Consider the following 16967-nt stretch of genomic DNA (forward strand, 5'->3'; position numbering starts at 1 on the left):
GAAAAGTGGGCAACAACAACATTGCCGCAACAACAACATTGCCGGAACAACAGCAGAATGACAGAAAACAGCAGCAATAACAGACAACAGCTTTTACACTAGCAGTGTTTTTGGAACAGCTGCACTGGGTTTTGTTGTTCACCTGTAACTATGACTCTCTTGACTAGTAGACATGGTAGCTGTAAACACCAATGACAATAGGAGATCCTATTCCTACCGGTTGCCATAGTGTCAGCAGGTAGCATCCTAGCAGCAGCATCCAGAAGGGCCATCAATCATCAGACACTGCCAGCGCTACCTAGCCTCTACCTTGGCTTTATAGCAGTGCTGTGGCACCTACAGTGAACATAACATTGCACCAACCTAGGCACAATACGCTAGGGCTGGGCGATATAACGATAAATATCGCCATATATTTTAATAATCGATATCGAATATCAAAAGAAAATCGAAAAATCGTTTATTTTTTTTAGTGGCCTGCAACAGGGCAGTTTTAAAACCAGAGACAGTGGACAGACTTGTCTTTCTTGCAACTTAAAGTAATGGCTTTGCTGACCAAATTGAGATTTATTTTGTTTGCTTTCTAATTTAAAATACAGTTTGAAACCATCTGTACACAGTAGGCTATGTGTGCTAGCAGAGCTAGACTCGTCACTTGTCACGGTGCACATGTGCGGTAGTTTGTCCACCAAAAAAGCGCCAAAAGATCGAAAATAAACTAGCAGAGCCAGAACTGTTCAACTCCCCTGGAGCCACAGCCAGCAGAGAAGCCGGTTTACTTTCGCTTTTAAACCAGCTGCAGCCTGAGAACTGGAGTGTGAGGGGATGTAACACTAAAGATGGCGGCAACGACAAAGAATTGCTGCAAAATAAATAAACATATATCTGTTGTTTTATTACAAAAATTTAAAATTTAAATTACTTATAACAATTTCGATAATTATCGATATCGAGAAATATGATAACATTATCATATCGTTATCGCGATATGATTTTTTGCCATATCGCCCAGCCCTACGCTAGCCTCTTAACATTAAAAAGGAAACAGAGGTTGCCCATAGCTACTGATGCAGTATAAGATATAGCTATTCACTTAATGATTCCAAATGAGGAAAGAGGTGGAGCCATCTAATCCTAGATCTGCAGTTTCAGGCCAATCTCAACCAAACAAAATTGGTTGGGGGGCCAGGGGGCTTTAGCAATCAAGCTTACGTGAAAGACTGAAGCTTGTGTTCCCTTCTTGCCGCAGCCAGACACCCAGGAGCACAAAATACATTTCAAAATGGATAAATCCATTAGGCCAGACACTGTGGTAAAGGACCTTTTCAACCCCAACTTTCAACAGTCAGGCACCCTGAGGTCTGGATGGGCTGGACGCCAGAGGACTACATCACAAGAGCCCTTTCCTCTCCCCGCTAACCCGGCCTGGCCTCATGTTACTGTACACCAGGCTCTCATTTCACCATTACGGTAACCAAGGCTGAGGACTTCCCTTCTTGTCACACTTGCCGTTCTTTATGCTGCTCATATGGAGAGAGGAATCATCCTCTCTTGTTGGTGTAAAAATGTCACACACCAATCAGCAAAAGTTACGTTAAGCGTGAGCCGTCTGGTAAAAGAAAAGAAAAAAGAGGTACCAAAGAAGACAAAATTACAATGAATTAACCATCACAATTGAATCTTTAGCATCAGATTCCAGCCATACGACGGTTCTCCTTTTAAAGCAGACACAGTTCAGATGCAGATAATACTATACACTGGTCACTGCCATTGACCAAATTAATGACCAAATATACTAGGGGTGTAACGATGCATCGATTAATCGAAATGCATTGATTCTAATGTGACGATTCAACTGCATCGATTTGAAAATGTTAGAATCGATTATAATCTAAATTAATCGATTTTTTTAATGTATTGTGTTTTTGACCTATAGTCCATTCATGCTGAGTGAATCAGTTCCCCCAGCCACATTTGTGTATTCAAATTTTTTTGGGGGAATTAACTGATAGAAAATTAATAAATGTATCGAATCGTGGTCAAATGAAGAGATTTCATTTGAGAGAGAGCGCGAGAGAGAGCGTGTGTGTGCGAGCAAGCATGAGAGTAAGTTACTTACTTACTAAGTGTAGTAAGATGACGGAGGCCTGCTAACATACGCTACACCATAGTAGGGCTGTCCCCGACTAAGAATTTGGATGGTCGACTATGATTGGCCAAAATTTGCCGTTAGTCGACTATTGGTCAACAAAAATAAAAATAAATAAAGAAGGTTTAAAAAAAAAAATACAATTAAATTTTTTATTTTTTATCATTCCATTTGGGCTGTGGGGGGTGCTTAATGTCTGAAGGAGTCGACTGAAGGCTTCTTGTCCTCTGCAAAAGCATGCAATTGGTCCACTGATGGATACATCTTGATATTTGACTAGTCTAGTGTGTTCATTAGATGGGTGAAATCCTCTTTCAGTGCCTCTGTGCCTGTTTTCGTAGGCAGTTAGCCTCTGGTTAGCGTTAGCCACACTTCTATGCCTCTTTTCTTTTGGAAAGAATGATAAAAAAAATTTAAAAAAATACTATACATTTAAAGAAAAAAATTATATTAGACTAAGAGGTTGGCCAGTCGACTACGGCTCCTTTCGACCGATTAGTCGACTAATAGGGGTCAGCCCTACACCATAGATATATATAATAAACATAATTATGCGTTTTAAACTGCCCCAGAGCCTTCTAAAAATATAAATTTATATTATCTGCACTGCCCCAGGTGAGAGACAACCAAACATGTCGTGAAGACCTGCCCTACTCTGCCTCTGATTCGCAGACTGTGGGTGGGGGAATGTGATTGGACCAAAGCAGAGTTCAGTTGACAGACACACAGACAGTGGAGCAGTCGACATGCAGAGTGACAGAGACACTGCTCCTGCTTGCAGTTGAGATAGCGGACTCGTTTCGACTTGTTGCATGTTGGCGCTGTCTCGCAGTCGCAGATAATACATATGAAAAGAATAATTTGATATGTGTGTGACTGACTGTGTATATGTTGTTCTAAATAAATAATAATAACTTTATTTGTATAGCATCTTTCATACAGGGGATTGCAGTTCAAAGTGATTTACATCAGTAAGATGTAAATAATAAGTAATAATAATACATTATTTATTAAATATTAAGTTTGGATTCTTTTATTTTTTTTTACAACTGAGGTAGGTAGATTACATTTTTAGAGTACAGAAAAAAGGTACCGTTGGGTACCGGTATCGATTCACAGGTACCGGTACCGTATCGGTTCAAATGTGAACGGTACCCATCCCTAATACAGCATGATATCATACTTTAGCCCACAATATTTATATTGATATGTGATTTCCAATATTGTGCTATTTATTTTTCACTCTACCTTGAAGAATCGAGGAAGCACTTTTATTTATTATTGATGAATACACAATGCTCATCTCTCATTTAGATTGCAAAAAAAAAAGTAAACTTGTTTTACTCACTTTGTGTTGAGGTTTCCTATATAATTTGAAATAGGGATGCCCCGATCACGTTTTTTGCCACCGATACCGATCACCGATCATCTATGAGCCATATCGGCCGGTACCGATAGTTTTTGGTTTTTATAAAAAATAAAATAAAAATATATTAAAATATAAAATATATATATTATATAATTATACTTGTAGTTGTATTATCTGCGAGACATCGCCACTAAGCAACAAGTCAAAATGCTCGCTATCTGCAAACAGCTCCACTGTCTGTGTGCATACTCTGCTTTGGTCAAATCACATTCAGCGTGCCCTCAGCTAGCCCCTTTCGTGACTGCGATGCAAGCCAGGGGCTCGAATACACATCGAATCAATGTTATAAGACATTGATATCAGGAGCTATCTGTAGCTACTGCTAGCCGGCTAGATAACGTTAAGACAACGCCTTTTTAAAAAAAAAAATGTTAACTCGTAAAATATATTGGGTCGCACCTAAATCGGCAGGGTCGGTCGGCAACCGGAAACAAACAATTTTTTTAGGCCTAGCTGCCGGAGCCATAGATATTATGACTGGAGTTGCGCTTGGGGCAGAAATGAGACCCGCACAGGATTTTCAAAATAAGAGTATCGATATGAACTACACGCCAGGTGGCGGGCAGACCTCTCATTGTTAGTCGCCAAACCTTAAATCTGCCCGCCATTGGCGGTTGGCGGGTACTTATTTTGTTCCCTGATCACTAGGGATGCCCCCCGGACCCCGGTTTTAAACGGGAACCGGTACTATATTAGAAAATACCGGAGTATTTATAAGCTCTGACGTCCTCGGTACTGCTATCGATACTCTAGAGAAATTATTATTATTATTATTATTATTATTTAAAAGTTGCGAACGATCCTCTCTGTCTCTGCACGAGAAGCGAGCCGCAGCCAGCGAGTCAATTATTACACACACTCCTCGCGAGTCGCTCGCTAGTGCTACACATAGACATCCGGGTACTACATACGGGTACTCCTTAATGAAAGTGCCCCACGCCCCGTGCTATAGCGCTCTGCACACAGACAGCAGCTCTGCATGCACTGAGTCGTGATCATGGCGGATAGAGCGAAGCGTTCTAAAGTATGGATATACTTTACAAGGGTCAATGCCGACAATGCACGTTGCCACAAGTGCAACAAAACATTTGCCAGTAAGGGTGGCAATACGAGCAAATCAATTTATCAAAACATCTGTTGGCAAAACATGATATTAGTGTGCAGAAATGCGCGTATTCGACAGCCTTGCGCGCATTGTTCCATCTGCATCCACTGCAGCCGTAACCGTAAGCCAAGATACGGAGTTGCCTAGGCTAATAACGAATTATTACAAGTAGGCTAATAAACAAAACAATTGTTTAGCTACAAATACTACAATCTAAACTTTTTATAGATCGTCAAGCTGAGGCGTCAGCCACTATGTCCCAGGCCAGTGAGCCCAGGGCCACCACACATCCTCCCTCTACCTCCCTCCACCACCCAAAGTCCTTTATCCCTAGCAGCTAGAGGAAGGATGACAGAGGATAGGGTGAACCAGTGTCACAGTTCTGTTAGCCTTTTGCATTTGTTGTTTATTATAAAAAGTCTATAATTCAGAGTCAGACACATTTAAAACATTGTTGCTGCTGTTGCTGAAGAAATTATATTAATTTATTATATTTATTTATAAAGTTATATAAAAGAACATTGCTGTTGCTGAAGAAATTATATTTATTTATAATACTTATTTATAAAGTTGTATTTATAAATAATAAAGCAATGTTGATTCTGTTCTTAATTAATTGTCTTTTTTTCTTGCAAAAAAAGAACCAAAAAGAACCGATAAGAGTATCGATAAAGTACCGAACCGTTAAGCAGTATCGATAAAATCCTAACGATACCCATCCCTACTGATCACAGTGTTTATAGTATTGCAATATAGTGAATTGTGAAGCCTGTATCATGATAGGAATCATATCGCCAGTACACAGCACTAGGCCTAACAAAAATAATGGTTGGTTTCAGGTTGCCGACCGACCCTGCCGATTTAGGTGCGACCCAATATATTTTATGAGTTTTTAAAAAAAAATTATATATTAAAAAAAAAAAAAAAAAAATCCGATTTTTTTTTTTTTTTTTTTTTTTTTTTTTAGAATAAAGTTTCATAGAAATCTTAGTCAAACATTTAGTATTATGGATATTAAACATGCTGGCAGAGTACATGCATCCATGTTGTTGTGAACATTTTAATTAAATAAAGAAATTCCCTATCCATAGTCGCCGTGGGAAAGAATAAAATAAAAAAAAATAAAAAAATAATTCCCTACCTACCCATGGCCAAACTGACAACCAACCTGAAACCAACTATTATTTTTGTTAGGCCCTATTGAAATATGTTTGATCATAACTACACTCCAAAAAACGTCCCAGCAACAAACAAAAAAAAGGAAATGTATTGCCAACTACACAGAGACTGAACACACAGGCAATGCCAGTGTGCTATGCAGAATAGAAGGCCTCCCAGTGCATGGGTTTGCCCTTAGCTGTGGACTGTCTTGTATGTGGGTTGAGTGAGGCTAGGCTATTTCTAGAGCAGGCCATGGCATCATGTCTCAATTAACTTTAATATAAAGCAGGTCAGCCATATATGAGGGACCAAATTCCTTAAGGTGTGATCGAACAAACACTTAAGTTTGGAAACTACAAAACAAGAGAAAACAAGAATTCATATTACATTATAAGGATTGCGAGATTGAAATTGGAGTCAAATGTATTACACAGCTGGCAGCAAAGAAAATGTAATATTCCAATCATAAAAACAAGTATTTAAAGGGTTGAAAATTGTTTACTAGAACTAGGCCTACAAACTGTCATTTCCGGATGACAATTCTTTCCAATAAGGATGCAACTATGAAACCTTTTAAATAATCACTAATTGAATCGCAATCGCGTTAACATATTGATGTATTGTATACAGTTATGTCCCTGCAATTTACCATTATGGGCAAATAAAGAAAAGATATTTGTCTGAGTGAAAACATCTCTTGTTAAAGGTTTGGATTTTGTGTGCCCTGTATGCAAGATTCATGTCCTTAGCCAGTCACATACCTATTTAAGTGATGAACTGCACTTTTGTGGTTGTTTTTAGAGATTTTAGAGATGTTTTATAATTTTTTTTCTTAAATTTTTTTTTATGTTGTGGGACTTGTACAGCACTTTGTTCAACTTTGTCAGTGCTGTAAAGTTTAAACCTTTTGAAATCTTAGACAAACGAAACACTTTGCTTTCATGAAATATTGTAGGTATTGACTTTTTATTTTTTTTAATAATCAATTTATTTTCATATTCGAATCCCATGCCCATCGAACGAAGCTTCGAAGATTTTAAGACATTTACATTTACATTTACATTTAGTCATTTAGCTGACGCTTTTATCCAAAGCGACTTACAAGTTCTGTACGACAAGCCATCAGGAAGGGCACAACTCTATCAGCTGAGCAACAATGTTCATCAAAGTGTTGAGTGCTACAGTGTAGGTTAGTTTATTAGGACAAGTGCATGACAGTACGGTTAGTTAGGGTTAGATTTTTTTTTTTTTTTTTTTTTTTTTTTTTTTTAATTCAGATAATGGTTGAAGAAGTGCGTCTTTAGTCGACGGCGAAAGATTGGACGTGATTCGGCTGTCCTAACTGGGGTGGGTAGTTCATTCCACCATTGTGGGGCAAGGACTGAGAATAGGCGACTTCTCTTTGATGACCCTCCCGGAGCTTGGATAGGAGTAGGTCTGAGGCGGCCAGAAGATGCAGAGCGTAGGGGTCTTGAGGGTGTGTAGTTAGAGACCATTGACCGGAGGTAGGCGGGGGCGGTTCCCTTTGCCGCACGGTATGCTAGGTCGAGGGCCTTGAAGCGGATTCGTGCAGCAATGGGGAGCCAGTGCAGGTCCCTAAGAAGTGGGGTGACATGGGCCGACTTCGGTAGGTTTGAGATCAGGCGGGCCGCTGCGTTCTGAATGAGTTGAAGAGGCTTAGTGGCAGTGGCCGGGAGGCCAGCGAGCAGTGCATTGCAGTAGTCGAGGCGGGAGATGACTGTTGATTGGACGAGGAGTTGGGTGGCTTCTTTTGTCAGGAAGGGGCGTATCCTTCTGACGTTGCTCAGGAGGAATCGGCAGGTTCTGGTCGTCGCTGCGATGTGAGCAGAGAAGTTCAACTGGTCGTCGAGGACAACACCAAGGTTCTTGGCGGTCGGGGACGCAGTCACAGCTGCATTCTCGACTGTGATTGAAAGGTCGGTTAGGGGGGAGGATTTGGCCGGCAGGTGGAGCAATTCTGTTTTGCTTAGGTTCAGTTTGAGGTGGTTGGACGTCATCCAGGCTGAGATGTCGGACAGACAGGCCGAGATCCGCACAGAGACGTGGATATCTGAGGGAGGGAAGGAGAGGAAGAGTTGAGTATCGTCGGCATAACAATGGTAGGAGAAGCCATGAGACGTGATAATGTTACCCAGTGATTTAGTGTAGAGGGAGAAGAGAAGGGGTCCTAAAACCGAGCCCTGGGGGACACCCGTCCGCAGGGGGCGGGTGGCCGACAGGGTCCCTCTCCATGACACTTGGTAGGAGCGGTCATTGAGGTATGATGACAGCCATGTCAGCGCAGAGCCAGCCACTCCCATTCCTGCGAGGGCCGCAAGGAGGATCTGGTGGTTGACTGTGTCGAAGGCTGCAGATAGATCTAGGAGAATCAGGACAGAGGAGAGGCCTTTCGCTTTTGCTAAGTGAAGTGCCTCTGTGACCGCAATGAGGGCTGTCTCTGTGGAGTGACCAGTCCTGAAGCCTGACTGATTAGGGTCTAGGAGGTCATTCTGTAAGAGATAAGTAGTAAGTTGGTTGGATACAGCACGTTCAAGTGTTTTAGAAAGGAAGGAGAGAAGAGAGACAGGACGGTAGTTGCCTATGACAGTAGGGTTCAGGGTTGGTTTTTTTATGAGCGGCGTGACTCTGGCTTGTTTTAGGGAGGTGGGGACCACCCCCGAGTTGAGTGAGGAGTTGATGGTTGCAGTTAGGAATGGGAGGATGTCTGGTGCTATGGTCTGGAGGAGTGGGGAGGGTAGCTGGTCCAGCTGGCAAGTAGTCGGACGGTTTGACGTTACCAGTGTCAGGGTCTCTGCTTCTGTAATGGGAGAGAAAGATGACAGAGTGAAGGATGAGGTTCTCGATTCAGCATTTGGAATGGGTGGGGGTTGGGAGAAGGAGCTGCGGATGTTCTCCACTTTTTCCTCAAAGAAGATCGCAAAGTCTTCGGCAGAGAAAGATGAGGGAGGGGGGGGTGGGGGGGGAGTGAGGAGGGAGGACATGGTAGCATGCAGTTTGCGAAGATTCTTGGCAGAGGCCTCGATCCTATGGTGGAAGAAAGAAGCTTTGGCATTAGTGATGGTTTTGGAGAATGTTAACAAGAGGTTGTGATATGTGTCGATGTCAGCAGTGAGGCGTGACTTTCTATACTTCCTTTCAGCTGCTCTCAGGACCTGTCTTTGTTCTCTCACTGGATCTGTCAGCCATGGACTGGGTGGGGAACGGCGGGCAGGTTTCTCAACGAGGGGACAGAGCTTGTCGAAGGAGGTTGCCAGGGCTGAAAGGAGGGTGGAGGTTGCCATCTCTGTGGAGAGAGCAGAGAAGGTGTCACTCAAAGGTAGAGCGGATAGTATGTCAGAGGAGAGGGTGGAGGGGGATAGGGAGGGCATAGTTGCTGCGTTTCGCAAGTTCATTGGGGGTGCACTGCCGCCGAAGAGATGGCTACGGCTGGATATGAACATATCTGCTGAAACACTGGAAGGGTGCCAACACAGTCACACATCCAGGGAGCGAAATTAACTTTTTGACTCACCGGCCAGTGGCGGGTAGATGGGAAGAGTCTACCCGCCAAGCATATTTCTTACCTGCCAAAATTTTTTTGATTAAAAAAAATATATATATATATTTTATATAAAAAAAAATTTTAAATAAAATATATATTATATAATCATACTTGTAGTTGTATTATCTGCGAGACATCGCCACCACGCAATAAGTCAAAATGCTTGCTATCTGCAAACAGCTCCACTGTCTGTGTGTATACTTGAGTAGCCTCCAGCTCCAGCAAGGATTCTCCGGCCCTGCAGCTAGACCCTATATTCAGCTAGACCCTACATTCAGCATGCAAGGATTCTCCGGCGATGCAGCTGGACCTATTTATAACGTTACCGTTCTTTTGTCAAATCACATTCAACATGCCCTCAGCTAGAATACGCATTCAATCAATGTTATAAGACATTGATATCAGGAGCTATCTGTAGCTACTGCTAGCCCGGTAGATAACGTTAAGACAATTTAGTTTACTGGGACAGATGGATCAACGTGAACTAGCTAAGCTAGCTAACGAGGGACCGGAGGTATTATGCACTCGAGTAGACTATTGCTGGAGCATTTGTTGATATCAGCAGCTATCAGTAGCTAGCCAGCTAGATACCGTTAGACAATGCCTCGTCATGTATTAAACTAAAAGTGAATAGTTGACTGGGTCATTGTTTAAACAGTAACGAACTCTTGGAGGTCCGATATAGACTAGAGCAGATGGAAGTAAACAAGCCAAATGATAGCTTCCGATTGGTCATTTGCTTTTTTTCTCATGAAATCAGTCACGTCACTCTACTGTGATTGGACCTAGTGCGATGTGGGACTTGTAGTTTTTTAACGATCTCGCGGCGGAGAAAAAAAAGACGAGCGGCTATAATCTGTACTCGCACAAGAGTATCGTTATGAAGTTATGAACTACACGTCTACACGCCACACGGCGGGCAGCCCTCTAAGTGTCATGCGCCAAAGGTGCGGGCGGCGGGCTTTAGTTTCGGTCCCTGCACACATCCGTCTTCACATAGGCCTACATGGTTGGCAATAGATTTCAGACTGGCACTACAGGTCTGAAATTCACATCAGGCAGACATGGCAGAATATGAACATGCTGTAGCTGCTGGAACAGTGGAAGGATGCAAACAGTCACATCCCTCTTGACATACAGACGTAAGCCTACTTGTGTTTCCCCCTTGAAATCTTCATAGAATAACATATAGACTACACAGTGCATGGATAATTCTTGAGAGCATTTCTAAATAGTTTGCAGCAAGAATCACAATAATTTATAGGGATGCACCGAATATTCGGCCACCGAAAATTATCGGCCGAAAATGGTTAAAAGGGCATTTTCGGCCGAAAGGGTTTTAGCACCGAAAATATATCACTGAATGTCAAAGAACAGGGTTACGTAACGTTCGTAACCTAAAGTGTTGTTGTGATGACGTAATCAAAACGCGGGTACAGACTTTGCGCAACGTATAACGTGAGCAGCTTGGCAGCTCTTCCTGCGTTCTACAGCCTGTGATAACTGACTCCTCTTGGGAGTCGCGCTGTTTCTATGAAACTCTGCAAGCAACGCATCCAATAAATGCGTCTTTAACATGCTTTATATCCTCGCCATTACTATATGCTAGGGCTGGGCGATATGGCCAAAAATTATATCGCAATAACGATAACAATAAAAACAAATCGATACAACAAAAAATCGAATATATAAAAAATATATATATATTTGTTTTTATATAAACAGATATTTTTTTTGCAGCAATTCTTTGTCGTTGCCGCCATCTTTCGTGTTACATCCCCTCACACTCCAGTTCTCAGGCTGCAGCTGGTTTGAAAGCTAAAGTAAACCGGCTTCTCTGCTGGCTGTGGCTCCAGGGGAGTTGAACAGTTCTGGCTCGGCTAGATTCTTTATCTTTTGGCGCTTTTTGGACAAACCACCGCACATGTGCACCGTGACTCGTGACTGGAGACTAGCTCTGCTAGCACACAGCCTACTGTGTACCAGGCCATGTGAGCGGATCGGAGCGTGAGCGGCGCGGGGCGCGGAGCGGGCGGTTTTGACGTGAGCGAGGAGTGGGTTTTAAAATGGGTCGGCGCGACGTCCGGAGCGAGAGTTCTCCTCCGCTCCAATCCACTCCAGGTCGCTCACAGTGGTTTAACACTGTTGATGTAATATACATGCAGTACAATGCCAAAGCAACAGATGGCGATGTACAAACATGAAGGCCATTTTCAACCAATGAGAAGGGTGAACCTGTGATATCCGGTTCAGGCTTTGTCACTGTAGAGACGCCCACACTCACTCCTGTTAGAAAACGTATCGACGCCATTGTTGTTGACGTTAGCTTACATGCTAACGTTAATGGCAGCGACCATAGCATTGTGGCTCGGCTAGCCTATCATCGCTTAATAGAGCTAGTGGATGGATAAACAACGTTATTTAACATTGCAGAATGGGTACAATTACAATGCGGCTCAATACAAACAATTGTTAAGGGGCCCAGGGGGTGTAGACTGTTGTAGTTTGAGCTGATTTACACCATGCTCCAAAAAAAAAAAATCTGCCGAGCGATCTGGCGCGGGGCTCGATTCAAGGTGAGCGGGGAGCGAGCGGAGAGCGACTTGGGGGCGGGGTCAACATGATCGATTAGCGGAGCGGACCAAGCTTTAAAGAGCGAAGAGCGGATTTCTGGGCCGCGCCGATCCACTCACGTGGCCTGCTGTGTACAGACGGTTTCAAACTGTATTTTAAATTAGAAAGCAAACAAAATAAAAGAAAAATAAATCTCAATTTGGTCAGTATTGTCATTTGGACAAGCAAAGCCATTACTTTAAGTTGCAGGCACTGTCTCTGGTTTTTAAAATGCCATGTTGCAGGTCAGAAAAAAAAAAAAAGACAAATTCTATTTTTTTTGCTGTCGATTAAAATATATCGATAATTATCGTTATCGTTATATCGCCCAGTCCTACTATATGCCCGTTGCGGTTCAAACCTTTTAAACTAACGTTTGCGTTAAGCTAGCTAACAACGCTTCCGGTCCTCTTTCACTCGTCTCTCGTAAGCTACGTCATCCCCCGCTAAGAGTCATGGGAGATGTAGTAAATACAACTGTCCTTCCATAATTCCATGAATTATGACAGTAGCCATTACAGTAACATCATTAAGTCTGCTATAAGCTATTATCCCTCTTGTGTGTGTCTTTATGCAGTTTTAAAGCACCTTGGCTTTGTTCTGAATGCACTTTGTTGTAGTTATCCTACAGAGAAAAGAAAATGCACTTGACTTTAATGCACATTTTGTTGTATGCAAAGAGAAAATGTTTAAATTGTACAATATAGTCAGTCTGGAATTAATGTATGCATTCAAAAGTGCTGAATAAATGTTTTATGGGCCCATAATAGTGATTATTAATATTATTTAAGTAAAGTTTTGCCATAATCATGTAGCTGGAAAAAAATACATTATATATATATTTTATATTAATAATTTTCTGCCTTTTGGCATTCGGCCAACTGTTTCCTATTTTCGGTATCGGCCAAGAATTTCCCATTCGGTGCATCCCTAAATTTCCCATTCGGTGCATCCCTAATAATTTATGGTTAGAACAGCCGTTTGGTCACATTTCTATCAAACCATGGAGTGCTGTATCTCATTTTGTTAAGAAGAATGAGGCCTTTCCAGTCCAATTAATCTCTCAATTAAGCAGAAATATCTGAAAAATATCTCGACATTGTGCTCCATTGAACTTGCATTTAGATGTTATTTTTGCATGTCCAGACATGCCTGCCTTGTTGCAGGTTGTAAAGAGGAATACTGCATATATTGCGACGACCCTATCTGTATAGGGGCAGTTCTGTTATTCTTTTGATATGTAAGCTCTAGTAGCTCTGCCAGAGGGCTAGACTTTATTATTATTATTCGACTGGTCAATAAAGTAATTTTTTTATGTTACAAATACACGCTACAGTGACACAGCATGGCCGACGCACCCACCACTCTTTGTGGCACAGTCCAAATCGATGCCCCGCCCGCAGCATTAGTTATCAGATTAGTTGAAATGTTGAGAATGACGCCAAACAACACTCTTCTCTGGACCATGAGTGAAAGAGATGTGGAAAAGTCTGAAGCTCAGTGAAGCAGCATGGAATAATTTACCTTCACTCGATTGACACAATATCTCAAAGAGAATTATTTCCAAAGAAAGAGGAGCATGCCAAAGTTGCAAAACTCACTCTGTAGTTGGTAAGAAGAGCACACCAAAGATCACAACTCACTCGTCTCCCCCTCGCTCATACACACACCATGAATACCGCTGCCTGTAGATATAACGTTAAACAATATTTATCCCAAGGCAAGCATATATTTCTCAACACACAAATGAACTGACACCTTAAGGCTTAATGTTAGCAGCCGACTAAACTCTCCTCGACTGTGCCAAACCCAAAAAAATAAATCTACTTTTGAGGTTTACCCTCTCTGTCCGACATGAACTCAACAGGTGGTCAATTCAAACTGAGAACAGGATTTTCACTGCTACGATGGCTTTCAAATGTAGATGCCTGGGCATCATTTCCCTAATTTCAGTGTTTCACCCCTCTTTTAATCCCCTCTCCCGCCGTGCTCCATTGTCATGTCTCTTGTTAATGTTTCATAACGTATTTAAGAGCAAGTCACATTGGTAGTGTAGTGTCTGCACCAGGCATCTGGACTAGTTTGACCTGCCATTGTATTGTGCAGTCTGTTGCACGTTCCTGTTCAATGCTAGGAGCAAAAGAGTATGCAGGAAACATTGTTCATTTATTTTACTAAACACATGTTCATTTAAAGGCAGGTTTGTGTTTACTGTGTACTTTGGAACAAAACATTTCACATTTACTGCAACTGAATATCGGCCTCAAATATTGCCTCCTTGATTACCAATAATAGGTACCTGGCCGGAAAAATCCATATTGGTCGATCACTAATATTTAGCCCCTTTACAGGTAACTTAAGTATTATATGTTTGGTATATGCAGATTCTGCAATGTGTCTAGGTTAATACGATACCACTATATGCACGCCAAGTTAAAATTAAGCTTGTTACATCCTCAGAAATATAGGACTGTATTAGCATGCAAGATGCTAAGAATCATCTGTACATCATGTGATGGAACATTGCTCTGCACACGCGATGGAAGGACGCTATGCACATGCGATGGAAGATCGCTTTGCACATGCAATGGAAGATCACTCTGCACATGTGATGGGAGATCACTCTGCACATGTGATGGGCGAATGCACTTTGCAGGAAGAGGGTTGTAAATTGTAATTCTAATGAATTTCCATTAAATTGGATGATTGATTGAAAACTGTATTAACAGATTGCAGAATGGGTACAATACAGTACGACAATTATCTGTACGGCGGAGTGCACTGCACAGTGCAAGGTTGCAATTCAATTTCCATTAAATGTGGATATTTTAAACAAAACATGACCTAGTATTGCCTTACTATAGACCAAAAAAAAATCAAGATAAGCTAAGATTTTCTAAAAAGTCCCAAGCTTCAACTTCCCATGGAAAATGAGGAACGTTTACAACCCTTTTTTGCAGCCCTAATTCCAATACAACATGTCTTCACGCTGCAAGGTTTTACTGAGCTTTTAAATCTGTAACACTGCCACAAGCAATCTGTACAGTCAGGCCTGCCTATTATAGACCACTTGTGTTGTGTTCATCTAATTGGTTAACTAGAGAGGCTAATCACTACAGTTCAACACACGTTACTCTACACACCAGTTTATCCATGGCGGTGAAAACCTGTCTATTGCTAGGCTTATTCTACACTGCACGTGTGTGGCAAATTGGGTCACCTTGCTGTGACTCATAAACAGGAATGTACAATTAATTCTCACGTTACACCAGTTACTCTTTGACTCATCCGCCCACTGATGTAGGTGTGTTCAAAAGCTATTCATTTACCTTAGTCCCCCCCCCCCCCCCCCAATAGAAATTAGCTATTACCCAAGGAGGAGACGGATTGAAATATCATCTGAAGGTCATAAAATGCAAACTGGGATGCAGTGGGCTGTGTGCTGTTGTTGTCTGTGACCGTCACAGCAGCTGCTGTCAACTTCAACTTCCTTCCCAAACGCATTTCCTCAATTTCACCTCAACCCACACATGGTTATAAGTGGCTGTGTATTCTGTTTTGGGGAAACCAGATAGGGCCAAATTATATAGCCACCTAACTCCAGTGCTGGCAATTAAAACAAAATGCCCCTATCTGGAAGAAGTTGCTCTGCCACATAAACAAGCTCACATTAGGCTAAAGAAAGCATCCGTTTAATACATAAGTGTAGTGTTCCTATTCAATTTCAGACTGTAATGTCGAGTGTCTGGCACTACGTCTCTTGTATATAAAGCATAGATATATGGCTTGAAAATAAATGGGTCAACCATGCTGCTGGGTCAGATGGTTTCCACAATGGGCGGAAGAAGGCAGAGATATAGCTCGCTGGTTGTTTGCTAGCTGTGTTATCTAACCCAGCTATACGTCTGGACACACGGAACATTGATCATAAACACAGACGGAATACTTCCACAAGGATCTAAATGTCACGAACAGCGTTAGCTCATGTAATCGCTGGTGTCCCAGTACATTTAATACAATGCTAGCTAACAGATCACGTTTCCTGCTGTAAGTAACGTTAATGAGCGAACTAAATGTTGTGCTAGCAGCGTCGTATTGTAGCTACAACACCCAGTAGTGGCATCAAACATCAACAGTCACTTTAGCAGCAGCTAGCAGAGCGACATGATCAACATATATCGATACTGCACCAGCCGATCAATGTATTTTTGAAATTGTCTGAACACAGTGTTGACCAACTTGTTAGCTATAAGACACGTTAGCTGGCCAACAGTTAGCCCAACTCCCACCACTATATGCCTATAGTCACTTCGTCGCTAGTAGCCCAAGGTTAGCGTGCTAAGCTAATGACAGCCAACCTCAGAACGCTGGTTCAGCTTTACATCCACATGTCACTTGACTAGAGATACAATTATGTTAACTGTCCAAAATAACTCCCACGCTTTAGCTAGAAGCCACCAATGTCGTTTTATTTCCTCCAAGCTAACCTAGCTTCCTTAGCCTCTTGTACTGTGTCGTGTTGTGCTGCCTGATGAGGTAACAACGTTAAGCTAGCTCACACTGGCTAAGCCAGCTATCTCACATTAGCCGTTAGCTATAGCTAACTTCTCATTCTTGGCGTGGTATCCGTCGTCTGGCAATTATTGTATTAAAGACCAAGCGACGGAATAATAGGTACAACTTGTGTCAAGTCTGGTTCGCTATGTACTTACAAAGAGCAGGCTGAACATTGAAATCCCGTGACTATCCCGGAGAAAGTGGAGGGAGAGAGCAGAAAGCGCTGTCACGTCGCCTCTTTTTGTTCTTCACTGTGGCCGCGGCGGTGCTCAGTGAGGCGGCGAGGAGCTGAACTGTTGTTGGGGAGGAGTCTGTAGCCACTGGTCTAGTCGCGCGTCACTGGGCCGCGTCACTGGGACCCAGGGAAAGTCCGACTGGGGAATAGATTATA

At 42.3% G+C, this 16967-nt stretch overlaps 1 protein-coding gene across 4 annotated transcripts in view; it reads right to left on the reverse strand.

Annotated features, from left to right (window-relative positions):
* The window catches only part of ptp4a2b (protein tyrosine phosphatase 4A2b), a 98400-nt gene extending 81528 nt beyond the window's left edge, over nt 1-16872 (reverse strand). For 2 of the 4 annotated variants that reach the window (XM_084313226.1, XM_084313225.1), the window contains exon 1: nt 16732-16828. The gene's annotated coding sequence lies outside the window, so the exon portion shown is untranslated. Of the gene's footprint in view, nt 1-16731 lie in introns of all 4 variants that reach the window. The other 2 variants (XM_084313223.1, XM_084313224.1) reach the window with 2 other exon arrangements.
* Between the last annotated feature and the right edge of the window lie 95 nt (nt 16873-16967).

The sequence above is a fragment of the Notolepis coatsorum genome (assembly GCF_963971535.1).
Source record: "Notolepis coatsorum genome assembly, chromosome: 4".
NCBI classification, from domain to species: domain Eukaryota; kingdom Metazoa; phylum Chordata; class Actinopteri; order Aulopiformes; family Paralepididae; genus Notolepis; species Notolepis coatsorum.